This window comes from Mesocricetus auratus, unplaced genomic scaffold (genome assembly GCF_017639785.1).
Source record: "Mesocricetus auratus isolate SY011 unplaced genomic scaffold, BCM_Maur_2.0 Super-Scaffold_100006, whole genome shotgun sequence".
Taxonomy (NCBI): Eukaryota; Metazoa; Chordata; class Mammalia; order Rodentia; family Cricetidae; genus Mesocricetus; species Mesocricetus auratus.
Genome location: NW_024429190.1, coordinates 44,574,490 through 44,601,663, shown reverse-complemented (window position 1 = coordinate 44,601,663; position 27,174 = coordinate 44,574,490). Strand labels below are relative to the sequence as shown.

The following is a 27,174-nucleotide window of genomic DNA, read 5'->3' as shown; positions in this document are numbered from 1 at the left end:
TTTTGCTTTAATTCCAAAACTAGCTACAAAGCTATATTACTGACTATAAGACCCCTAACTTTAAAAATATAACCAGCCTATTATGCTCTAATATCCATTATTAATGTGGTGGTGGACGCCTCTAATCCTGGCACTTGAGAGGCAGAGCCAGGAAGATCTCTGTGAGTTGGAGACCAACCTGGTCTACAAGAGCTAGTTCCAGGACAGCCAAGGCTAAACAGAAGCCCTGTCTGGGAGGTGGGGGGAGGTGGTTTCTGTGTGTGTCGAATTACAAAGCCCAAGAACCTTAAATCCTTCTCATCTAAGATCCTGTGAATTTTAAAAGATAAAATATAGATGTAGAGAAATTTGAAGCATCAAATTTCTTTAAAATGTCACAATAATTTTCATATCATAACTGCATATCCCCATGATCACTAGTTGCGTTTTAATGATACAGTATTCTGGAGCCAGTGGCCAGTCTCAAAATTGGCAAGGCAAAGAAAAAGAGTAACTATAACTGGTAGAAACATAGTGAGCTATCTACCTGTGAAAAAAAAATAAAATCAGTTGGTCATGACTAAATTTAACTGCAAAACAGCATCACTAACTGTAGAAAATAAATATGAAGTGCGATAGTTTCAGCCGTCCAAAGAAAGGAGAACAATGTCAGAAACGCTTTAAAGCATAAGGTTATCTTGTCACAGGTCAACAAACAAAAACACGAACTTTAGTTGGAAACGCTCGTGTTTTGTTTTGTTTCTCTTGATACAGTTTTGAAAACTAGCAATCTGGTCTTAAACCACAGCATCTAAGCCCTTTCTCCCCAAATAACCGTTGGACGGGTCTTTCCCAAGTCAAATGGGCAGAACTTGGGGAAATCCAAAGCCATGGGTCTGGTTTGGAGCATTCGCTCTAAATTTTACGTAGCCTCCCCACAGCCCTAGAATTTAATATTGATACTGCCACAAGTTCTGTTTTAATTACTTTCCCTAAGGCATAGATGATGGAAAGAAAGAAAAGCAGACCACAGGCCTTGAACAGACAGCTATAGTCTCCCTTTGTTAACTCAAACGTTTCTTCTGAGAGGTATCGATATTTCTCTTACACTGGGAAGCAATGCCAGGACCCTTCTCTGTGGGTTCTATACACCTTGGAATGAAGACACTGGAGTGATGGGGATTTTAATACACAAAATCTTACAGGTTGCAAAATTGCATTCCTGTGTGTTTATGATAAAAAGTGTGTGTCACGTTTACTACAACGGACTTGCATTACTATTCCGAATCTACATTTACTATTAGATTTTAAAGCCAAGAGTATCATAGACACTTCTCTGATATTGCCAAAGAATCTAGATGCAGGAATAAAATGACAATATTGTTTTAGCAGATGTACGGAACTATAGTACTGCCAATATGTAAGGGTTTTCTGGTTTTACCCTTCATATTTCCTGCACAGACCTCTAATGCTATCTACCCCAGGGGAAGAGCCAACACCAACATAAACTCAGCCAGTTATTGTCCAAAGATATTGGAGCTGACAAAAGTCAGGTTTTATCTGGAGAAATGTATCGTGGAGCAAATTATATGAAGGGTTTTGTTGCCGACAGAAACACCTTTATAACATTTAAATTTGATTCTAAATATATGGTGTTCCCTTCCCCTTTCCTGGGTAGGAGAACTGATCCCATGTGTTCTCAGATTTCCCCACCACAGTGAGCATTGCCTTCAGCTCACTGTTGGAATAAAACTAATGGAAATTTTTTTGTGGCAACTGAGAAAAAATACAAGAGAGAAAGAAAAAGGATTGTGGCATGGTATATATCCTTAGAAGTGTCTCAAGAACGACAGTTGGGCCTGGAGGGGCTGGAGACAAGAAAAGGCAGGACTCAAGGGAAGAGGAACCAGTCACTCACCTGGGATGACACTGGCTAGCTAAGGACAGCGATGACACCAAGAGGCCTGCAAAAAGGGCAGGTTTGCCCCTGGCCTTGGGTGTTCCTTGGCTTACAGTGATATGATGTTCTGATGAACCACCCCAGTTGAAAGTATTGTTTACTGAAAATGCATGAGGTAACACGTTAACTGCCTAGCTTAGCCCACACCAACATGCTAAGAATGCTAACGTCAGCCTGTGCCTGGCCACAGTCATCTAACCTGAAGACGATTTTGTAGTAAAACGCTGACTGTCTTATGTCTTGGCTGGAGTGCTGTATGGAGAATGAAAGTCAGAAAAATCCTAAGCCTAACCGTTGTAAATCTGCACTTGAGTGCTGAGGACCGTAATTGGTGCTTGTTTACTGCAATGTTGTTACCCTGATGCGTACTTCATAAATTCTTAGAGGTTGCACATATTTGTTCTCTGGAGGGCTGCGGAAGGGTGCACTTGTTACCCCCACCCTGCAGCCCATCCTGTGACCATGACTCCATAATGTGGTGCCATCTTTTGCTTTCAACAGAGTCGGCTGGCTAAAGGGGGCAGGTTTGGGCTAAGTCTGCTCTACTGAAAAGAGCACTCAGAGGTGGGCAAGGGGGCATCTCTGGTCAAAAGACATAGCCACAGGGCTGTCGAGGTCCAACCCGATATTCAGCTTCAGGGAAGAAAGAATATATCTGGGTAAGGAATATGACTGCATACCCAAACACTTGCCTAGTCCATGCATGAAGCTGCACACTGCACAAATGTACACACACGCACGCGCACACACGCGCGCACACACACACACACACACACGCACACACACACACACAGATACTTGTGCACATACAGACACAGAGAAAGGGGAGGGGAAGAGAAGGCTACATCTTACACTTGGGAACAGCACACATACCAACTCTTGCCTTTTACCACCTGGCTGGAGGTGTCAGATGACCCCTGACCCTCCCCCACTCTACTCTGTAGTTCCAGTTGACCCCTCTGTATACAAAAGCGACAGTGTATCTAGTGCTGTCCGAGGTTACACATAGCTGTACGTAGGACACTAAAATGGAATCTGGTAAGCTGCTCTTCCCTGACCTTGGCCTCACAGAGGAGGATTCAGAAGGAAGGACTTAGAGCAGTGATCATACTCTGTGGATGGAACCTGTCCCAGTCTATGTGCTGCTGGACTTAAGGATCCAATGCACCCGAAAGCCGCCATCTTGTCCATCAGCATCAGCGGAGAGTTAGCCTTCTGCCTAACCTGACATCACAATAAGCAGAACTTGATTTCCTCCATCCCATAATGCTTCCCCTGTACTGCTGACAGCCTCTGAGCTTCTGACACCGGTCTTAATGTGAAGCCTATAGATTCTTAGAAAGGCTTAGAGAATGCTTATGTCAGATGTCCATGTTCCTATATATATACATATATATATATTATATATATGTGTGTGTGTATTTATATATATATGTACATATCTATATATATATATGTGCATTTTCTCGGAGGTCTTTACTTCTCATTAGATCCCAAAAGAACTGATAACCCCCCAAACTTATTAAGAAACATGCTTTGGGAATGGATAAATGACTTAGCAGTTAAAATCACTGGCTACTCTTCCAGAGGACCTGTGTTCAATTCCCAGCACCCCCATGATGGCTCAGAACTGTCTGTAACTCCAGTTTCTGGGGATCTGACACCCTTACACAAACATACATGCAGGCAAAACACATAAAAAAATAGATCATTAAAAAGAAAGACTCCTCTAGCCAGGCTGGTTGCTTATACCTATAATCTCACCAAAAGTTTGAGGCCTCCCTAGACTACAGGGTGAGCTCTAGACCATGGGCCACTGTCACTGTGGGGGGAAGGGGGAGAAAGAAAGAAAGAGAGGAAGAGAGAAAGAGAGAAAGGAAGGAAGGGGAGGGAGGGACAGCGAGAGAGGGAAAATTGAAAAGAAGGAAATAAAGAGAAAGGAGGAGAGGTGGGTAGATGGGTGGGGTCTAAGGACAGAGGCAGAGGCTGTTCTAGAGCATAAGCCAGTCCCGAGACACACAGGCATGTGGGGATGAGGGTGACCAGCAGGGGCTTACAAAGTTTGACTCTTAAGTGTTCGATGCTTCGTAACCAATAGCCTCTGAACCAGGCCTCTGGCAGAAAGATGAGCTCTCAGCTCGTCTTGATTCATCACGTCCTATCCTGAGGGATTAGAAGCCCTGGTGATGGGACATGTGAGCACTGCACTCTAATGATCTTCTGAGAGTTTGTAACAGTCACAGATCGTCTGAAGGCAGGAAAACAAAACAAGCGGTCTCAAGGCCGCAGCTGCTGCTACACGGATGTCATTTACTTTTAATGTTTATTTTATGATGTAAATCTGTCGTGACTATTGTGAGTACTAGAGGTACCTGATTACATTACCGCCCCATTTTATCAAAAATGATACTCTCTCGGCCGGGCATTGGTGGCCCACACCTTTAATCCCAGCACTCGGAAGGCAGAGGCAGGTGGATCACTGTGAGTTCTAGGCCAGCCTGGTCTATAGAGCGAGTTCCAGGACGGCCTCCAAAACAATACAGAGAAACCCTGTCTCGAAAGAAAAAAAAAACTGGACTATTTCCACATACACTTGGCCACCCCTGGAACCGTCACCTCGGCCTCTGCCTAAGACGGGTTCTCTTCTCACTCCCTCTGGCCTTTTTGTTTCTTTTTATTTTCCACAGTGTTTTATTGTTTCTCTCCTCCTCCATCAGAGCTTTATTGTGCTGTAAGTGAAGAGTAGACTCAATAGTTTTCCTATAATTATCACAGTGCCCCCCCCTACTGTGACATTGGACAGTTAGCTCCCTTGGGTGAGTTTCTTGCTTTTTTGTTTTTTGTGTTGCTACTGTTTGCTTGCTTTGCATCAACACAATCTTACAGTGAAGTTCTGCTAGCCTCCGACTCTCAAATGCCCTGCCTCAGCTTCCCAGATGCTGGGATTGCAGACATGCACCACCACACCTGGCTCCTCTGGCCTTAGAGTATAGCTTTTCTTTAACAGTTGAGCCGTCTCTCCAGCTCCCAAATGTAGTTTTTCTATTGGCTGGTTCTCAGTCTACATAAAGAGCTGTGTCCAAACGCTTGTATGGCCTTAGTGTGCGGTGACACTAGCCTACAGGATATTCGCTCAGAGTCCTCAGAGCCCAGGTACTTCCTCCATTCTCAGGTGTTCAAAGGAAACCCCTCAGCATTCACAACTCTACATGGCCCAGATTCAAACTCCCTTCACTATGTCCTGCCCAAGGGACCCATCCCAAGCTTTGCAGGTTAGAGGCAAGGCTCATGCACTTCACAAATCCCCTGCCTCTCTTACTATCTCCAGCTTTTAAAACTGTACATGCACAGTTATTATAAGTGAAGTAAAAACAAATTCTATTTTAGCATTCTGACACACAAAATGCTTCCATTTCTTTCTTTTAAACTGGCCTGGCATAGTAGTGAATTTTATTGGTGTTTTTCCTGCATTTATGTCTGTGTGAGGGTATCAAATCCCCTAGAACCTGAGTTGTGAGCTGCCATGTGGGTGCTGGGAATTGAACCCCGGGTCCATCTGGAAGAGCAGCCAGTGCTCTTAACCACTGAGCCATCTCTCCACCCCTAATGACTTAATTTCTAACGGCTCCCCCTTCTCATGCATCATTAAGTCAGCATAGTAGTGAAACTTTTCTTTGTACTTGTCTAAGCAGCATATCGTGTTTGCTGATTTGGCAGTGTAAATCACTGTGACTGATTTCTAGCTAACAACCCAAGATCACTGAGCAAAGAGGAAGAGAGGGTCACGTAGCATCTAGTTCTACAGCACGTCCATCAATACATCAACATCTGCCAGAGACTTGAGCAGCTCCCAAAACTTCTGGAAATACTACAGTCTGCTCTTGCAAGCTAGCACAGACTGGTTCTAGAACACAACAGGAAATATATCAGTTGGTACTTCCCAAAAGCAATCAATTTTCCTCCTCTCTCTCTCTCTCTCTCTCTCTCTCTCTCTCTCTCTCTCTCTCTCTCACACACACACACACACACACACACACTGGTTTGCTTTCTGTTTTATGAGGCAGACGTAGACCAGGCTGGCCTCGAACTCACAGAGATCCTCCAGCCTCTGCCCCACCCCCACCCACCCCAGTGCTGAGATTAAAGGCCCTGAAAAGGTCCTTATTCTCATTTGTTCAACAAATGAGGGTTTTTGCCAGCAGATTATGTAAATAACCAATAAAACATTTAAAAATAGAGCAATACTATTGCTGAGTGTGTTTATTTCATGACATCATCTTCCATGAGATCTTCCATGAGATCATGTATGTAGCTACCCAGTTACTCCAACAATAAACTGAATGAGTGATGATGCAAAGCTCGCAGGAGTGGTGAGAGTGAGGCCTGTTACCTCACCGGGCTCTGCCTTGGTTTTCTTTTCTAGGAAATGGGGAAGAGGTCACTGCTGATTTCAGTTTTACCAGAAACCACCTGGCAAGATCAGAAGGCCCCAGCTTACAACAGAAGAAGCCGTGGAACATTCAGCAACGCTCTGGAAATTTCTTCCCAACATTGCATTCTACAGGAAAAGAAATAGGGGAGCCGACTGGGCACTTTCTCCTTGACAGTAAATGCCTTTCTTTGAGCTCCTGCAGAGTAATACTGTCTGCTTCTACATTCATGCAACATCTTAGAGCAGTGATTCTCAACTTGTGAGTCATGGCCCCTTGGGGGGGGTCACATATCAGATCTCCTGCATATGAGATATTTACATTAGGATTCATAACAGTAGCAAAATTACAGTTACGATATAGCAACAAAATAATTGGATTGTTGGGATCACCACACCAGGAAGAACTGCATTAAAGGGCTTTTGGGAGGTTGAGAACCACTGCTCTAGAGGTTTTAAAGAAGGCACTTTATGAAAACAGAATTGAGCTACAAAGGCTCACACCCTTGATCCAGTCATCTCGCTCCCAGAAACTTATCTCAAGAAATGCACTTAGGACAAATGAAAACGCTCTTCGGTGTTCCAATGTCACAACAGAAAGGACAATCGCCCTTGCTGCAGCACTGTCTCCAGCTACCATTTTGGCATCTGGGAACTGGTAGGAGAGAGCTCGTTTAATGGCTCTTAGATCACCCTCTATAAAGCCCCTGGTCCCATGTCATAAGAATTAAAGCTCCCTGCGTGGTTTTGAGATCCAGCCAGAACCAGACTAATCGACTGTATCCTGGAACAATTCCTGGTGCAGACTGCCCAGAGAATGCTGCAGTGGTCCAGCGGGGTGAAGCGGCAGGTGAGGCCAGGTGCTTCTGGTCCTCATCCGTCTTCCTGCTTCCCCATAGTCACCCCTTCCATCACTTACGGCCGCCTTCTCTCACAAACCAGCTCATCCCCTAATCTTGCCATGCTGCCTTCCGGTTCCCATCCAGGCCCCCTTCTGGCTGCTGCCCCTCTCTTTCTCTAGTTAGAGCCCCTAGAAGCTCCCCTCACATTCTCAGGCCTGCAGAAGGAAAGCAGCATCGTTGCTATTTGAGTAATCTTGACACATAACTGAGAATCAGCTTCATAATTAGCATGCCAGCTGTCACTGCACTTGTTAAAGGAGGCCTTTCTAATCCAGATGAACCTGTCATTTAGAGAGGAAAGGGAAAGCTTTGAACCTGGGCTGTCACCAGACCTAAGCATCCAGACCCAGAAGCAATACTTCAAGAACTCATTGTCAAGAGTATCCCAACTGTGGAGGAGTAGTGGATTTTCAGTCATATCTTGCTAGTGTTGCAACTAAAATACTAAAATTATACAGTTAAACTGGGCCAAGAAATAAAACCTTCTCTCTGCTTCAGATTCCAAGAACTTCTGTAATTCCACCTACAGGCTTCAGACATCCATCCAGATGTTCACAAACATCTGGAGATGCTCAGAGGGGAAGCAGTTGGAAGAGCTGGAGTGGGGAGGCCTAAAACATCACTTCTTAGTCTGTTCTTTTTTGCACGTTAGCACTATAAAATACCTAAGCCCTGGGTCTAGTGTGCATCCCTGGTGCACAAAAATGTTAACCCCCTGCCTTCTACCAGCCACCCCAACCTTCCCTTAAGAGGAATACTGAGCTTAAATAGGCAAGTTTGTAGACAGGTTGCCCTCAGACCAGCAGTCAGCACCTTTTCTTTCGTGTCCATAACCAAGTCTTTACAGGTCCCAAGGCTGACCTTTGAGAGTTTACTGTAAGCTAGACACTAAGTTAAGCACCTTATATATTTATCTCAACAACCACCTTTTGAGGTAACAATTTTCAGCTATTACTACTGTTGTTAGAGCTGTCTTATAAGTAAAAAAAAAAAGGAATATTGAAGAATTTCAGAAACTTATCTGAGGTTCCCACGGTGCAGAAATAATAGAGCCAGGGCTCCACATGGGCCCTTTGGCTCCAAGGTCTTGCTCATCTTACTATGTTATTTCGATTCTAGTCTCCGTGGTCCAGAAATCATTATAATACTGTCGCTCCAAAGGAACGTCTATGGAAACAACAGCTGTGTGGCCAGAGTGGCTCACTCCCTGCACAAGGGACCCTCACGGAATGTTTGAAGGAGCATTTTTCGGGGACGGAGACTTGATTATCCACCTATTCAACCTCCCATGAGGAAAGGCACCTGCGGCGCCAGATGATTCAAAGTCTTCTTAAAATGGGGAAAACAGCCATGGAGGTTTCCCACAGGCCTGTCTCTGCATTCACGATGTACTAAGGAACAATGCTAGAGGCCCGAGAGGCATCACAACACAGGAGCAAGCAGAAGGCACCCCAAGGATGCAAAGCTGATCGAGTCTCCCTGAAAACGGCTAAAGGAGGCTAGAAAACTGCCAGATCAACCTATCCTCAATGACCCCGCCAACTTTCCAGCCCTGTTCCCGCACTGGGTAAACGGCCTTCTTCTCTTCCTGGGACAGTCTCTCTAACCGGGCCGGCCAGTCTCCTCTTTATGTAAAGTCTGCACGGCCCTCCAGGTCTAAAACGACCGTCCCCTTGTCCATCTTCTAAGCTCCCCTTCCTCCGAAGCCCTGACTGCTCCTGACTGCTCCAGCTACTCCTGCACCCTTCTGGAAACCCTACAGCCCGGAGAGCCTCTGCCACCCCGCTCCCTGCTTCATCTCCTGCCGTTTCTTCTTCACCGTGACTACTGGAGTGTGAAGTCCACCACAGAATGGGTTTCTGTAGAGCTCTCTTCTCATGCGCACACCATCTTAGAAGAGTGAACGATCATCAACTACTTCTTGCTTGAATATGTCAGTCGTGACTTTAATCTAGCAAAGCACCTAAAACCAGTGACTTCCTGAGTTTTTGCTGTTATTGCTGCTATTGTTGCTACAACCCAGGCAATCGGTTGGCAGGCAGCTCGCAGCATGAAACCACCTCAGAAACTAAATTTAACAGAAAGGTATAGAAAGGGACCATTAGCATTGAAGATAACTAGGTAGCAATTCTGGACCCGAATCTGTACGGTTTTTATTCTGATTCATTTACCTAGTTAGATAACTTTGAAACTGCTGTCTCTGGAAGTTGGAGATTTCCTTTATCAATGCCTCTGCGTGGTGCTTAAAGTCCCCACACGAGCAAGCTCAGACACAGTCAGCCCCAAGGACAGGCATTTTCTGTGAGAACTCCTCAGAAATCAAAAAATTGTGTTTTTAATGTTTCAGAACTATGCCCGGCCTTGGTGGCACACATCTGCAATCCCTGCACTTGAGAGGTAGAAGCAGGGGGATCAGGAATTCAAGGCCATCCTTGACTACAGATCGGCCAGCCTAGATGACACGGGACCTCATTTCAAAATAAAAACAAAGCAAAATGGTGAGAAACCTAGTTGTGTCTTGTGACAGCTTTGGAGAGGGAGTGCTCAGCAGAGCACACCCCCACCTCTAAATTTGGTCTATGCTTTACAACAGATTAAACGAGGTAATTACAAAGTACGGCTTCAAGAAAAAAAAAAAAAAAACTCAACGAAACGACAGAGATTCCCAGGACCCTGAAGATCACTTTTGAAGACACAAAAGTCTTACCTGTCGTAGAATGCCAAAAGTATGTCTCAACACCAAGATGACTGACTCCGGAAGTCGAAGTTGCTCCCCACAGCCCTGTGAAAGCCAACGTAGCTGAAGCCCTACCAGCGCTCAGCTCCCCCTGGGACCCACCTCTTGGCTCTCCAGGCTCCCAGTGAGTCGTCACACTGGAAGAGCAACACTGGACAGGAAGGGTCCAGCCCGAGGTAGCGGGCCTCGGCGTTCGAGGTGACTCGGGCAGCGGCAGGAACACTCCAAAAGTGGCAAAAGCGATTAGCAAGTTCCTGTGCAGAAGTGAGTTTCCTGTCACTGTCTTCTCCACAGAGGGGTTTCGTCTGCGTGGGTTTAGGGGTGTGGGTACATGTGCGCCTCCCACCGTGAGACTGAAACTTACCCAGCTGAGAGGCAGAAGTGGGCTTTTGCTGCATGGCTGGATTTGCGTTTAATTAATTTTGTTTTGTTTGTTTGGTGTTTTTTTTATCCTTCCTTGATCATTTCTCTCTCCCGGTTCCCTCCAGTTTCCAGCCCCAAATCACCTACGTACAAGCGAGGAAGGAAGAGGGGAAAACCAGGATGGTTCTTTAAGGAAGTGAAACAGAAGAAAAATAATTTCACTGGTCCTGGTCTTGGTTAATTTAAGCTTAGGTAAAAGCACCTTAGACTTTAACTTCTGGTTGAGGACAGAGTCAGTGGGTAGAATACTTGCCTGGCCCTGGTTTTGATCCCCTGTATTGAGCAAAACCATATGTGGTAGCACACCCCTATGATCCCAGCATTCAGAAGCATCAGAAATTCAGTATTGCCAGGCATGATGGTGCATACCTTTAAGTCCAGCAGCCAAGAGGCAAAAGCAGATGGATCTTTGTGAGTTCAAGACCAGCCTGGCCTACATAGAGAGTTCCAGACAACAGCCGGACCTACACAGAGAGAGTCCCTTTAAAAAAAAAAAAAAGCAAAAAAAGACCTTGTTCAAGGGCACCCTCAGCTGCACAAGGAGTTCTTGCCCAGCCCGGCTGGAGACAGCGGTTGGGTTCTCTGCTTCACTCTGCTTTACTAATAATGGGTTGTGTTGCTAGTATTAGTAACGGTTTTAAAAGAACAGTCTGAGCCACAGTAAACGCTCACGCAACCGCCACACAATGGCACCTGTGCTGGGAGGTACTGGACTCTGAGCTGTTTTCAGACTCCTCTGAGTTTCATTATTTGCCTAAAAACACAACTGTACTTGTCCCGTCCCTCTGTGCTACCCAGGTGTAGAGACCATCTGCAGCAATGGAGACTACAGCCAAAACACCTAAGCCAGCCATTCGACCCTCCTGGAGTATTAGCAACCCCTTCCATCCGTGCCCCTACACCCTGAGTCCTGAATCATTGCAAATGCTACTGCCCGAGACTGTATCTTTCTTAAAATGCCATAAAGACAAAATCGATGACAGTCATATCAACAGTATAAGAGAGTGTTCAGCGCCAGGGTACAGCCAGGGGCACACCTGGACTTGGAACACAGTTACAACCTGATATTTATCGTGTGCAGGGAAATACACAAAACCCCAGGCAGACAGGCTCTATCCTACAACACTAAAACCCTAGGAAGGTTTGGAAGACAAAAATATCCTAATAGAATCCACAGTTCCAAATTAAAGCAATTATCAAAACAGAATCAGAGAAATCAAGCCCAATAGCAAGACAATAGATGCATCCTAGAGGTGGTGTGAGCGGCTCCCATGGAAGGCAAAGCTTGAAACTGTCACACAACTCTGACTGAAAATTAGAATGTCTGAGGTGTTGATGCTGTTGTTTTTAAGTTATCAGTTCCAGGGTGCCACCTACAAAAATCTCATTATTTTTCATGCCCACCCCTCGGTTTTTTTTTAGAAGTGCAGCTGTGGCTGTCATGAGTAAGGAAGAGGCTGGCTGGGGAGGGGGTCCCAAACAGAGGTGCACAGCACAAAGACCCTAAGGGAAAACAAGACTGGAGAAGTGAAGTATTGGCATATCTAGCAGTTTTAAACTTTGGTCCATGCCTTTAATCCCACACTTGGGAGGCAGTGATAGGCAGATCTCTGAGTTCAAGGCCAGCCAGGTCTACAGAGAGAGTTATAGGACAGCCAAGGCTGTTCCACCGAGAAAGCCTGTCTCAAGGGGGGAAAAAAAAAGACCAAGAAAGGAAAAGGAAGAAAGGAAGGTTAATGCGCCTGAGACATGGTACAGAGGGAGGGAAGGAGAGAAGCGAGGTCTTACAGACGGACACACAGAAAACTCTTAAAGGGACCCAAGTAGCAACTCACAGTGAAGTGGGACCTAATCTCTCTAATGAACACATGGTCTCTGTCCAGAAAAGTCCCTGTGGGAAGCTTGATCACAGGCCAAGCAAAGTACAAGCAGTTTGAGGATACTTCTTTCTCTGCCCCCGAGTTTATGTATCTGAGGATGAGAGCAGCTCCTATAGACACAGGCAACTTTTGTCAGATGAAATTAGTCAAAAACAAGACATCTCTCAGGAGGGTGAGGTAAAGGGGTTAGGAATTCAAAGCCATCTTGTGGTACACAAAGCATGTCTAAGCCAGTCCGCTTTATGAAACCCTGTTTCAAAACTAAATTAAAAAGGTATGTGTGTTGAAGTGAGGCCAAGAAAAATACAAAACCTAAGCTTAAACCAAGGTTAGGGTAAAACAGAAACTGCGTGCAGTGTGGTTCTAAGCATTCTGGCAGCCAATATGAAGCAGAGAAACAGACATAGAAAACTCAACACTCACTGGATAAAACCATGCTCAAGACGCTGAAGCAGGAGAATCACCATGAGTTCAAGGCCAGCCTGGGTTACAGAGTGATACCGTTTCCAAAACACAAAAGTAAACCAACAAAACTAGACACCTAGCGGGGGAAGACAGTCCCCCGGCTTGGGGTGCTAGGACTACATAGATACTTTGCCTCCGGATTATCGAAGGGAAGGTGTTGCAGAGGAAGGAACTCTCCATCTTTCAACAGCAAGCAGTGAGTTTTGTGAGGTGAGTCCTCATGTCTGTCCCAGGCCAGGCTGATTTCATCTGGACACCCTAGGGAGCCCACAGGGACAGTTGTGACAGAGCACTGTTATATCATGTGTGTCCCCTCAGGTTGTCCTAGTTCAACCCAGAAATGAAGATTGACTTCAGCTGTGCTTGAGAAAGTACCACCAACGGTTTTTCTCACACAGCGTCTATGAGCTTTGGTACTCTAAAGCTTAGAAGCGCAACATGCTCTACCTATGGGGGTGAGAGGGAGACGAGATGTGCCTCCTCTTGGGAGGAGAGTGGAGGAGGACAGCGGCAGCCACCCTTGTGGACCACCTCTCCTCCTCCAGAAGAAGGTGTGGTGCTTCTGCCAGAAAACAAAACCAGAGGTTCCGCAGAGGGGTCCAGAAGCCAGACACTTCATCCTCTGTGTCCCTTCTTCACAAATGCGGCTGTGCCCCCAAGCCGGCAGGGTCCGGTGTGTCCGGGCCCCAGCAGCTGTGCTCAGCCTGGAAGGAACCGGGAAGGCACAGCCACTTCTGGCTGCAAGGTTCCTTTTTTCCATCCCTGGACTCCTTGGCTGACCACACTTCATCTCTGAGAGACCTGTTTGCCCTGCCTGGAGGAATGTCACTTTCTCTCTTTCTCGTCTTCCTGTTTTTGTTTTGTTGTTGTTGTTGTTGTTTTGTTTTTAATGGACTTAAATAGGACTGATAAAGAAAAGAGCAAGCTGGTAACTTACATTTACAAATGACTGACAGACAGACAGACAGACAGACAGACAGACAGACAGACACACACACACACACACACACACACACACACACACAAGGCCATCCTATCTGGCTATCACTTCTCACACTTTAGTCCAGCCTGGGGACAGAGGTATAAGAAACACTAGGGGCTCAGAGTGGCAGGCAAAAAGGAAGTGTTTCACTCCAGACAGAGCTCGACCATGGTGGGAAAGGAGGGGAGCTCAGTAATACAACACCAGTGGTCCATTTTCTTAGTTTCCAGCTCCCTCCCCTGAGATCCCTAGGCAAATATCAATGGTACAGTTAAGAAGCAAACATTTGGGCCAGGGAAATGGCAGAGCAGGTAGACACCTGCCACCAAGACTAACAGCTGAATTAGATCCCTAAATGCCACATGGTTAAAGGACAGAACTGACCCCTGCACGTTACCCTCTCACCCCCATACATGTGCCCCACCCACAGACCTCCATACTTGTGCCCACCACCACACAGACCTCCATACATGTGCCCCCACCATACAGACCTCCATACATGTGTCCACCCACAGACCTCCATACATGTGCCCCCACCATACAGACCTCCATACATGTGCCCACCACCACACAGACCTGCATGCATGTGCTCACCACCACACAGACCTCCATACATGTGCCCGCACCCACAGACCTCCATACATGTGCCCACCACCACACAGACCTGCATACATGTGGCCACCACCACACAGACCTCCATACATGTGGCCACCACACAGACCTCCATACATGTGGCCACCACCACACAGACCTCCATACATGTGCCCCCACACACAGACCTCCATACATGTGCCCACCCACAGACCTCCATACATGTGGCCACCACCACACAGACCTCCATACATGTGCCCCCACACACAGACCTCCATACATGTGGCCACCACCACACAGACCTCCATACATGTGCCCACCACCACACAGACCTCCATACATGTGGCCACCACCACACAGACCTCCATACATGTGCTCACCACCACACAGACCTCCATACATGTGCCCCCACACAGACCTCCATACATGTGCCCACCACACAGACCTCCATACATGTGCTCACCACCACACAGACCTCCATACATGTGCCCACCACACAGACCTCCATACATGTGCCCACCACCACACAGACCTCCATACATGTGCCCACCACCACACAGACCTGCATGCATGTGCTCACCACCACAGACCTCCATACATGTGTCCACCACCACACAGACCTCCATACTTGTGTCCACCACCACACAGACCTCCATACATGTGTCCACCACCACACAGACCTCCATACATGTGCTCACCACCACACAGACCTCCATACATGTGTCCACCACCACACAGACCTCCATACATGTGCTCACCACCACACAGACCTCCATACATGTGCTCACCACCACACAGACCTCCATACATGTGCTCACCACCACACAGACCTCCATGCATGTGCTCACCACCACACAGACCTCCATGCATGTGCTCACCACCACACAGACCTCCATGCATGTGCTCACCACCACACAGACCTCCATACATGTGCCCGCACCCACAGACCTCCATACATGTGCCCCCACACACAGACCTCCATACATGTGCCCACCACACAGACCTCCATACATGTGGCCACCACCACACAGACCTCCATACATGTGCCCCCACCATACAGACCTCCATACATGTGCCCCCACCATACAGACCTCCATACATGTGTCCACCACCACACAGACCTCCATACATGTGCCCCCACACACAGACCTCCATACATGTGCCCACCCACAGACCTCCATACATGTGGCCACCACCACACAGACCTCCATACATGTGTCCACCACCACACAGACCTCCATACATGTGCCTCCACCACACAGACCTCCATACATGTGCCCTCCCACACAGACCTCCATACATGTGGCCACCACACAGACCTCCGTACATGTGCCCTCCCACACAGACCTCCATACATGTGCCCCCACACACAGACCTCCATACATGTGGCCACCACCACACAGACCTCCATACATGTGCCCCCACACACAGACCTCCATACATGTGCCCACACACACAGACCTCCATACATGTGCCCCCACACACAGACCTCCATACATGTGTCCACCACACAGACCTCCATACATGTGCCCCCACACACAGACCTCCATACATGTGGCCACCCACAGACCTCCATACATGTGGCCACCACACACAGACCTCCATACATGTGCCCTCCCACACAGACCTCCATACATGTGGCCACCACCACACAGGCCTCCATACATGTGGCCACCACCACACAGACCTGCATACATGTGCTCACCACCACACAGACCTCCATACATGTGGCCACCACACAGACCTCCATACATGTGCCCTCCCACACAGACCTCCATACATGTGCCCCCACACACAGACCTCCATACATGTGCTCACCACCACACAGACCTCCATACATGTGCCCCCACCCACAGACCTCCATACATGTGTCCACCACCACACAGACCTCCATACATGTGTCCACCACCACACAGACCTCCATACATGTGCTCACCACCACACAGACCTCCATACATGTGGCCCCACACACAGACCTCCATACATGTGCTCACCACCACACAGACCTCCATACATGTGCCCCCACACACAGACCTCCATACATGTGGCCACCACCACACAGACCTGCATACATGTGCTCACCACCACACAGACCTCCATACATGTGTCCACCACCACACAGACCTCCATACATGTGGCCCCACACACAGACCTCCATACATGTGGCCACCACCACACAGACCTCCATACATGTGTCCACCACACAGACCTCCATACATGTGCCCCCACACACAGACCTCCATACATGTGTCCCACCACCACACACACCTCCATACATGTGTCCACCACCACACAGACCTCCATACATGTGGCCACCACCACATAGACCTGCATACATGTGCTCACCACCACACAGACCTCCATACATGTGGCCACCACCACACAGACCTGCATACATGTGCTCACCACCACACAGACCTCCATACATGTGCCTCCACCACACAGACCTGCTAAACAAACAGCAAAGAAGATTAAGTAGTTAATTTAAACAAAAAAAATTTCAAAGTCATCCTCAACTACACAATGAGTTCACAGCCAGCCATAGATACACAAGCCCCTGTCAAAAAAAAAAACACAAACACAAACACAAACATTTTCTCAAAAACAACTTCAATTGACTTCAAATGCTCTCTGATAGGGCCACAGGAGGCCTCAGTGTTTCTTCAGTGGCCTCCAAGCATGAGAACCTGTTCACTGAGAGTTTTTAAATAATATGCCATCTGACTCTGTATTCTGAACTGGTCCTTAAGTGTGGTCTTGCACAGACTTGCTGCCCGCTGTAGTGAAGAAGCCTCTTGCATATAACAGCCATAGTTTGTGATGAACAGTACATGTTGGAAACCTTCAGCAGGACTCATTTACTGAGCTATTTGGCCCTGTTTTTATGCAATACCTCTTTTTCTTAGCATGACTGCATTACTCAACCTTATTTTGGTCCAGCGGGGAGTGTTTGTTCACACCGAATGGTGTTCGTGAAGTACGACCCAATGGAACAGATTTCTGAAGGTGGGAAATAGATGCTGGATCTTGTTTTAATGCTCTGAGTTTCCAATCAGGGCACTAGTCATACTGGAATTGTTCTAATATAACTCCATAAGTGACAGTATTAGGACAAAATACCCATTCCTTTCTGATTGGGAGATTTTTTTATGATAGGGATTATAAACTGTTAGCTCTACTAAAGAGAAAAGATCTAAATTATGATGTGTCATTTTTCAAGGTAAAATTATACTCACATGAAATGCTCTTTAAAATTCTAAATATTAAAAACATCTCAGAATGCTGTAGGCTAGAAATCTCACGAATGACTTCCTCCCTGCAATTTCTAATTCATTACAAACCACAGGCTCCCTGACCAGATAAGAATATCATTTCAAACACTCTCTCATTTCCCTCTTACAGACATAACCATAAAACCATCATTTCCCCCTGCTGTTATTCTCATCATCTGTTTTTACACTAAGATTTTAGTGTAACAAAGCATATTGCTTTTTTGTTCCTGTGACTATTATGTTCTCAGGATTCTCAGCTGCCATTTTATGTTCCTGTCTGTTTGCCTCATAGATCTGCATTCATCAAGCAAATATTTACACCGTGGTTCTTTTGGTTGCCAAGCTCTCCTCATAGCAATGCAGTCTAGTTGCAGAAGATGATGACAGCCAAAGGGGTCACTCAAGCTAGGGTTCCACAGCCAGCGTTCTCCTTCTGTGAGACTGGCAAGTGGAGCTGATATAGTCAAATGACCGCTACTCCTCCAAGCCCCAGATGCACGCGCCTCGCATTTTAGATATTAATCAACAATGTTTTAGAGCCCTTACAAAATCCTCCAGGGACAGCTTGACGGGATGCAGACAAAACCAGGACCTCTACATCCTATGCAGGACTTGGTTTGGACACAAAATAGCCAATTGTTCACCCACCTTACTCACTGGATAGGGCAGCGCGTGACTGTCGGGGAAAATCAAATCCCATCTATAAAGATAAAGACGGCGACATTTTGAAAGAAGGGGCTGCAGGCTCTGAGAGCAAATCCACGAGAGAAAAAAATGAAATGTGAGGGGATTGAGAGCAGCATTCGGGAGCCCAGTGCATGAACGCCTAAGGAACTACTGCAAACGCATGCCATGGTCACCCGCGTAGACGGTTGGATTTGTCTATATAGGAGGAAGATGAAGAGGGGCCTCATCTGCCTCTTCTCAGCTGCGATTGAACTCATTGCCTTGATAGGGATCTTCAGTTTGGGCGCAGACATCACAGGCTAACTGCGACCCGGCACATCTGCTCAGAGCACGGGGTGCAAGCATCACAGGCACATCTGCTCAGAGCACGGGGTGCACGCATTTCAGTTACAGGGCGGTGCACTCACTTGCCAGTCTCAGAGTGACTGATCTTAGCGCAGTTCTGGAGGGAACAGCTTGAAGCATGCACAAGGACAGTTTGGAAGTGTGGAGAGAAAAGGGTAAGTCTGGGTTCAAACCAGACATGTTTCAAATCTCAACTCCACTCTGGAAACAAGGTCCTGACCGTCCATCTGTAAAACAGGTAGATTCCTATCGAGCCTGGGCGGACTGTGTAGAAACATAAAAATTAAAAACATGCCTGGCCTGGTTCAGTGGCCAACACCTACAGTTCCCAGATCCTAGCAATAGGAAGGCTGATGTTGTAGTTCAGTCCCAGGCCCTTGCTTACATAGTGAGACTCATCTCACGACAAGTTAACTAGCTAAAGCTATATAGCACTTGGGGTAAGGTGGTTGCACACTCCATAGGTGCTGTTACTGCCACTCTTATTTTCAGTTTTTGACCTCTTGGGGTCCTTTGACTCTTATCTTTACTCCACCTTAAATAACAACTGTTGAATTGTAGGTTTGGAAAGGTTTTGGCTGTCCCCAAATCCTGGTGATAATAAACTCACACAAGCCTACACATCAAACAGAATTGCAATGTTGTCTATCCACTGCCCATGGGCTAAAGGGGCCCAGAAAACTTTCAAATTAACTTATTAATGCATCGATGAAATCTCTTTACATAATCTGAACAGATTCAAGACTATCTCCTGATGTCATCGCATTATGGGTACTCAGAATATTGTTTTCTTTCATCAGGCAAATATTTGCTGAGTATTTTGCTTTACTGTTTATCAGACACTATGCTAGGCACCAGGGAGGCAGCATCCATCACCAGCAACAAAATTCAACCTTGTCTTGTGAGTTTGTCTACTGGGAAAAGCAGCCGCATATATCCATGTATAATTCAATGATGCTTCCTGCTGCAGTGCACTGATAACTAGGATGGAAAACAAAGCAAGGAAGGGAAGGGAAGAGGTTGCACATGCCAACAGGACAGCAGAGAGTCCTTGTCGGGATGAAGGCAAAGGCTTTTTGGTGCCATCTCGGGTCCTTTTCTGTTTAGTCAGATCCTTGGCATCAACATCAATTCCTAAATTAGGGGTAATTTTCCTAGTTGGGTCCTAGCTTTCCCATGCCCATAGGAACCGGCCTCCTCTTCTGCCATGTCCTCTGACCCCTCGGCTGTGAATGGTAGCCCTTCCTCAACAGCAAGGGACCCAGCTCATGTTCACCCACATTGCCAGCCCTCCTCTGAACTCCAGCACCCCTACACATTTCTGAGCCTCTCTTCTCCGAACCCCCAGGTCTTTTTCCATTAAGAGACTGCTGGCTTTTGGCTAGTTTGGCGAAACAAGGGCTCAGGCGCCTCGTGAGCAACTCCCCACCTGTGTCACAAGGCTGTTTTCTCCTTCAGCTTGCTAGATGCTGTCTCCTACAATAGCGCTGATGGTCACTGCTGTACTGTTTTTAAGCACCTAACCCGGATGAGTTTTTCTATGCAATCACCCAACAGTCATGAACGGGGACTGTTTCAGAGTTATCTGAAATGGAGGAACAGGGAGCTCAGTATCTTGCTGAGGGTCACCAATGCAATATGGCTCACCCTGGTTCCAGAGGCCCTCTTTGTGTTGCCTCACAGTGACAGACATTTGAATTTGGCTGCAATCTGTGATCCCCTTGGCCACAGGAGACAGCCGTGTCCTTTAAATAGTGTTATTTCTCCAAGCTGGGCAGCAGTGGCACATGGGAGGCATAGAACAGGTGAATCTCTGTGAGTTCAAGGCCAGTCTGGTCTACAGAGCAAGTTCCAGGACAGCCAGCAGCCAGTACTGTTACAGAGAAACCCTGTTTTGAAAAACCAAGAGAGAGAGAGAGAGAGAGACAGAGAGAGACAGAGAGAGAGACAGAGAGAGAGACAGAGAGACAGAGAGAGACAGAGAGAGAGACAGAGAGAGGCAGAGAGAGAGACAGAGAGAGAGAGAGGAGAGAGAACATTGTTAATTCTCCCACACCAGATGAGTACCTCCACCTCTCAAATTTGTTTGTCTCATTCTGGAGTCAAAATGGCTTCTGAGGATCAATTTTAAATTTTAAAAACTACTATTATATGCCTGCCTCATGCCTGTAATCCCAAGACTAGAGAGGCTCAGGCAGGAGAGTGGAGAATTTGAAGTCAAGGTGGGCTATGCAGCAAAGCCCTAACTCAAAAACTAAATAAATGGACCACTGAGAGAGAGAGGGTTTCCATTGCTCCTTAAGCTCTCTCTGCCTCCGTCTCCCCATCCTAGGCCTGTCATCTCTTGCTTTAGCATACAGAGCACAACTTTCAGACAGACCGATTTTTAGGTGCTATTGTGATGGGCTGTTGTCACTATACAACTAAGCAAGAGGAGCTTCACTTACAGCCGAGTGGTTATGCTGTGTGAAGATGGCCTCATTTGCTCTCTTCAAAGAGTTCTGGAAGCTTATAGACATGCATTGGTTCACACACAAGTCTTGCCACTGCCTTCTGAAAGCCACACAAAAGTAGAATTTCTGTGAATTGTCAACTCATAACCTGAACAGGTAGAGTTCTCAAGTGGTTAAAATGCATCTTATATGAATCTCCTGCCCCCAGTTAATTTCTTGTCTTAGAAATACCCATGAGCTGGGAGTTGGAGAGATGGCTCAGTGGTTTAGAATGGTAGTGGTACCATTCCAGAGGTGCTAAGTTCAGTTCCCAGTGCCAGGAGAGCATCAAGCCACTCAGAAACCTGAAACTACAGCACCAAGGGACAGGATGCCCTCTTCTGGGCTCTTAGGCACACATACACACACACACACACACACACACACACACACACACACACACGAATCTTAAATCAAAAAAATGCCCACTTGGTCAATATAAATGATAAATGTTGAATCTCTTAATTAAAAATATGATTTTCCTTTCTTACACATGTAACCTTCAAAGACAGAAATTTCCACATAGATGTCTGTAGTTATTTATAAACTAAGATACAAGGAAATCGGAGCACATCCTGAGTTGAAAACAGTATTTTTATTTGGTTTGCTGCTGTGTGTGTGTGTGTTTGTTTGTTTGTTTGTTTGTTTGAGACAGGATTTCTCTGTGTATTCCTAGCTGTCCTGGACTCTGTAGATCAGGCTGGCCTCAAACTCTCAGAGATCTGCCTGCTTCTGCCTCTGCTGGGATTAAAGGCATGCACCACTACCACCCAGCTTTTCTTTTTATTTTTAATCAACTTGCTTTTTAAAATTTGGTACTGGGCTTCAAATGCAAGATCTTGTCATACAAGGCAAGCACTGAGCTACTTCCTGCTCCCCTAATTAACTTCATGTCCTGGAGACTCCCTCTTGGTCAATCTAAATGATACATGTTGCATCACTTTGGTAAGAGTGTGGAAAGAACTGTGTACCAGAACATCTGTACTTTTTATAAATTATAATTCAGCTTATAGATAAACAAGCAAACAAGTAAAACAGAGTAGCATGTCGTCCAACTGACATCACTTTGGGAACAGTCAAGGGCTCAAGGAACAAGTCCGTTAGAGCAGTAGCCTCTATTTTCTTCTTGAAGATCTGATCTCAGTCTTTCCAGGTATTGCCTCACTCTCAAGAAGACAATATCAACTCAGTAAGTTAAGAATCTCTAGTGACAGAGGGATGTGTACACAATATACTTACTGTTCAGCAAAACAAATGCCACTTAAAACTTTATTTTTTATAACTCCATTTAGCAAGTCTACCTGTTTCTTCTGTAAACCCTTAGCGTGGCTGCATCCTCAACAGGTTTTGCGTAACAACCACTGAATTTATAGCCGTTGATTCTCAGAGGGAAATCGCTGGACCGCAGCAAAGTCATCATCTAACCGGTCTTCAGCCTCTCTAGGGTCACGGTTACGTGATTCCAACCAGATGGGAAAGGCAGCTCCCAGACAGACTCTCTCTCAATGGGAACCGCCAGAGGCTCCGGGATTAAGCCTATTAGAAACCTTGCCTTAGCTCTCCCTTCTGGGAGTCGCAGCTGGAAAACTCTCCGGGGCTATCTACCAGTTATCTTCTGGGAAGATGAAGAAGCACTCAGAAACAAGAAATTGGGGTTTCCGGAAAATTAATTCAGTGTCTGAGCTCAAAAAGAAAGAGGTAGTGAGAAATGCTTGATGCTCATTAAGGGAAAACATGTTTGTGGCAGGTGCAGTCAGCGATAGCACGACAGGGTTTCAGACTGAACCGGCTTCTCACTTGTTATTATTACCTAGGTTATTGTGACTGTGCACATATCATCATTGAGAAGAAAAAGAAGTATTTTTGTAATTCTCATAAGTAGGCACTGTTAAATTGCATTTAAGAGTTCGATAAGTCATAAATACCTGTTCATTTTATGTCTTTAACAGCATAAATATTTTTTGTGAAATTGCTATTAAAATAGTTTTTCCAAATAAGACTTTCCATTTCTTAAATGTGAATGGAAAAACAAATCAGCTCTTGCCATTTGAACAAACTATCATGATGATGCTTATTATCCAAAATATAGTGGTTTGTTTTGTTTGTTTGTTTGTTGTTGTTTTTGCTAATTCCTGTCTTTTCATCTTTCAATTATAAAAAATATTTTAAATTTCTTGAGTGCCCATGCCACAATATGGGATGCTCTCTCAGCCGGGACTCTTGAAGGAGGGCCTAGGCCCTACCCTGGATGAAATGACAGTCACTGGAGATCTACCATGGAGGGCCTCACCCTCCCTAGGGATGGGAGTGGAGATTGGGTGGGGGACTGGGGGATCTGGTGGGGAGGGAGGGGGAGGAGGGGAGTGAGAGGGAGCTGGGATTGACATGTGACACAAGATTGTTTCTAACCTAAATAAAAAAATAATTATTATTAAAAAAAGAACAAGAAAAACAGTACTTTGAAAGGGTTATATTAACATTCCTAAGTTTTATTTTAGCTTACTTTAAATCTTTATTTTTCAATTTATACCTCACTTTTATAAATATCACCAGAATTGACCTGACAGGATTACCATAAAGAGGCAAATAATCATTATCATCCTCTGGTCTTTATTTTGTAAATAAGAAATCTGAAACTCAGAGAGGCTGAGCAACTTACACAAGACCACCCAGTCAGAGAGGGAGGAACACGGGGATTACTTGACTTCTATCAAGTTTGCCCTCCCCAAAACTAAACAACTTTTCCAAATTAGCTCTTTATAGTACAAGAGGTCACAATTAAATGGAACAGAGAGATATAAATTGACCTTCAACTTCTTCCACAGAGTTCATAGACTTATTACTTAAAGATAAGTTAGCTGTTTAGTAAAATCAATAATTTTTAAAAATTTATTTTGATTTTTATGTGTGTGTGTGTGTGTGTGTGTGCATTTGTGCATGGGTGTATGGGGGGTGAGGGTGTGTGTGTGCCCACAGAGACCAGAAGGGGCATTGGATCCCACTGAGGTGGAGTCTTAGGCAGAACAGAACAGCAGATGCTCTTAACTGTTGAGTCATCTCTCCAGCCCCCAACCCCCAATTATATGTGGAAATAAAAATATATCTGTATGTCTGAAGGCTAATAATAGTTATGCATAGTAGTAATAGGTGACAGTGAAGACATTTTCTCTCATTTTTCTCCTTAGTTGTGTGGACTCTGCACATTTTTAGTAAACCAGTGAGAACGAACTCCATAGCAAGAAAGATAAATATTGTAGTCTGTGTTTAACTTATGCTGTCTGCATTGACCTTATTCTCTCTTGTGACTATCTACTATATTTGACTTCACTTCTTTAGTTTTGTTTTATGGGGTGTCACCACCACCAACCCTGGGAATTCATTTTAATTTTTAAAGGCAGATGTGGTTTCTATGTAAGAAAGAAAGAAAGGAAAAAGGAAGGGAGGGAGGGAGGGAGGGAGAGAGGGAGGGAAGAGGGAGGGAGGGAGGAAGGAAGGGAGGAACACTAGGGGCTGGAGAGATGGCTCAGTGGTTGAGAGCACTCGTTGCTCTTCCAGAGGACCTGGGTTCAATTCCCAGCACCCACATGGCAATTCAACCTGCCTGTAACTCCAGTTCCAGGTGATAGGACACCCTCACATAGACACACGGGCAGACAAAACACCAGTGCACATAAAACTAAATCATTAAAATTAAAAACTAAACAAAAAGAAACCCTACTATGCAATCAGCACAGTGCACTATTTACAGGGTGTGTTTTTCCATTCTGGTCCACATAGCATATAGGGTAGGCTTTGAGAACTCAACCCCAAAAGTCCATTTTTGTGGTTCTCATCATCTCCACACCATCTTAATTTTCACACAGAATACCACCTGTCCAGTACTCATTTCTTCTTTTCCTTGCTATGACCAGAAGTCATTTCTTATTTTCCTTGCTAAAAGAAACTCTACTTGAAGATGTGCAAATGCCCCACACCAGGAGATGAATCATGTCCAGTCAAAGATGATTTAAAAAAAATCTACTTCTTGGCTTTCCAGCTTCCCTTGCAGTTAGGAGTGTCAATGTCACCCAGTTCAAGACAATGAAATGTTGGGGGACATCTTCCGGCTTGCTTCCTAACCAGGAGATGTGCGCAGAAGGCCCTGTCGTTTTTTGTTTTGTTTGTTTGAGATGTGGGGTGCCAAGGACTGGAAAGACAAGAATACTGCAGAGACCCAGCAGAAGCCTGGCATTGTTGATCTGTGTACCACCTCTTATTCTTTTTGTATGTGAGATGATGAAATGGTTCAATTATCTAAACCATGTCTTCCTCATTCTCATAACTGAAACTGAACGCCTTTTAATGATATAATATCAAAGATAACAATAAAAAATACATAAGATTTGAAGTTAATACTACCAACATCTTATAAAAGATATAAGAACTTAGCCAAATTCCAATCTAAATAACCAACAGTATAGAATGATGTTTAGAAATGGCTAGATTATTTTACTGGGCCATTGTACAGGTAGGTTTTGTTTTGAGTTGGGGTCTTATGTAACCTAGGCTAGCCTTGAACTCACAGCCAAGGATGGCCTTGAACTTTTGATCCTCCTGTTTATACCTCCTGAGTACTGGGATTATATTCATGCGCCATCCCATCTGGTTTTATCTAATGCTGGGGATCGAACCCAGGACTTTGTATATTCTGGGCAAACCCTCTACTAAATGAGCTACAACCCCAGCCCATGAATAAGCATTTAAAAATAATGTTCAGGTGCTGAGTAGTACAGTTAGTCAAGCTCAGTAGTTCAGAGCTTGCCTGACATACACGAGACCCTTGGGTTTGGCCCCCAACACCACAGATAGCAATAATAATAAATAATAAAAACTATCATAGTAGTTAAGAAAACCTTATGTCTTATAAGAGGTACTTGGGAAATCAGACAACGTGGAAAGGGAAAGCATAAGGGGAGGCAGGACTGAGATTATGTTTCCCTGCAATGACAATGTTTTCAGAACCTTCAAGAAACCACTAAAGGAACTGTGAGGAAGATAGGATTGGTTTCATCCATCACTCCATTATCTAAATGGTGAGCCATAGGGGCCCATTTTTTTCATACTAAAAATCATCAACAGCTGGGCATGATGGCTCCTGCTTTTAATTCCAGCACTTAGGAGGCTGAGGCAGTAGAATCACCATGAGTTCATGACCAGTCTAGGCTATATAGTGAATTCTAGGCCAGCCTGGGCTATAGAATGAGATCCTGTCTCAAACAATAAAGCAAAAATCATGTATACATATATATGTTTAGACCAAAGTAATTCTGATTGGCAGAAATCCCTTTTTAAACACCTGAAAGTATTTTTATTAAATTTCAGAAAATGTTTCACTCCTTCCTGTCTACAAGACAATGCCAAACTTCTCAGCCCATGTTTTCAGCTTGATCCCCCAGCACATGTGCTATGACAGCCACATCAAATACACTTTTTCTTGCCCCTGTGCAGGTTCGTAGCACAGCTTAAAAGGCCTCATCTTCAGAGAGATTCAGAAGCTAGAAAAAAAGGGCCTGAACATTTCCATCATAAAGAAATGATACACGCCAGGGGCTGGTGGCCCACACCTTTAATCCCAGCATTTAGGAGGCAGGCGGATGTCTGTGAGTTCGAGGCTAGCCTGGTCTACAGAGCTAGTGCCAGGACAGGCTCCAAAGCAATACAGAGAAACCCTGTGTTGAAACCCGCCCCCCCCAAAAAAGAAAAGAAATGATGCATGCTTGACTCATATTCAGAGCAAATGCGTGCATGTGTTGAATGAAAGACTGCATGGTACTCTATTAATGCACATTTTAAATATTTTATGTATCAATTTAAAATCAACTTAACAGCAACCTATCCTCTGCCATTCTCTTCTGGTATGTATACTACCCTGCTCCTGTCAGCTTCCAGCCTTCCATCCTCTTGAGACCAAGAGCCATGCCTTTGATTAAGTTGCAGAATCCTGGTGGAGAGAAACAGTTAATGATTCGACCAAACACACTGTGACCACAC

At 45.5% G+C, this 27,174-nt stretch overlaps 1 protein-coding gene across 5 annotated transcripts in view; it reads right to left on the bottom strand.

Annotated features, from left to right (window-relative positions):
• Positions 1-18,484, bottom strand: part of Rhoh (ras homolog family member H) — a 34,552-nt gene extending 16,068 nt beyond the window's left edge. Inside the window, exons 1-3 of one of the 5 annotated variants that reach the window (XM_021229692.2) lie at positions 12,734-12,833; positions 10,372-10,513; positions 9,978-10,261 (exon numbers count right to left, since the gene is read on the bottom strand). The gene's annotated coding sequence lies outside the window, so the exon portion shown is untranslated. Of the gene's footprint in view, positions 1-9,977; positions 10,328-10,371; positions 10,910-12,733; positions 12,834-18,268 lie in introns of those variants that run through there. The other 4 variants (XM_021229690.2, XM_021229689.2, XM_021229693.2 and 1 more) reach the window with 4 other exon arrangements.
• Between the last annotated feature and the right edge of the window lie 8,690 nt (positions 18,485-27,174).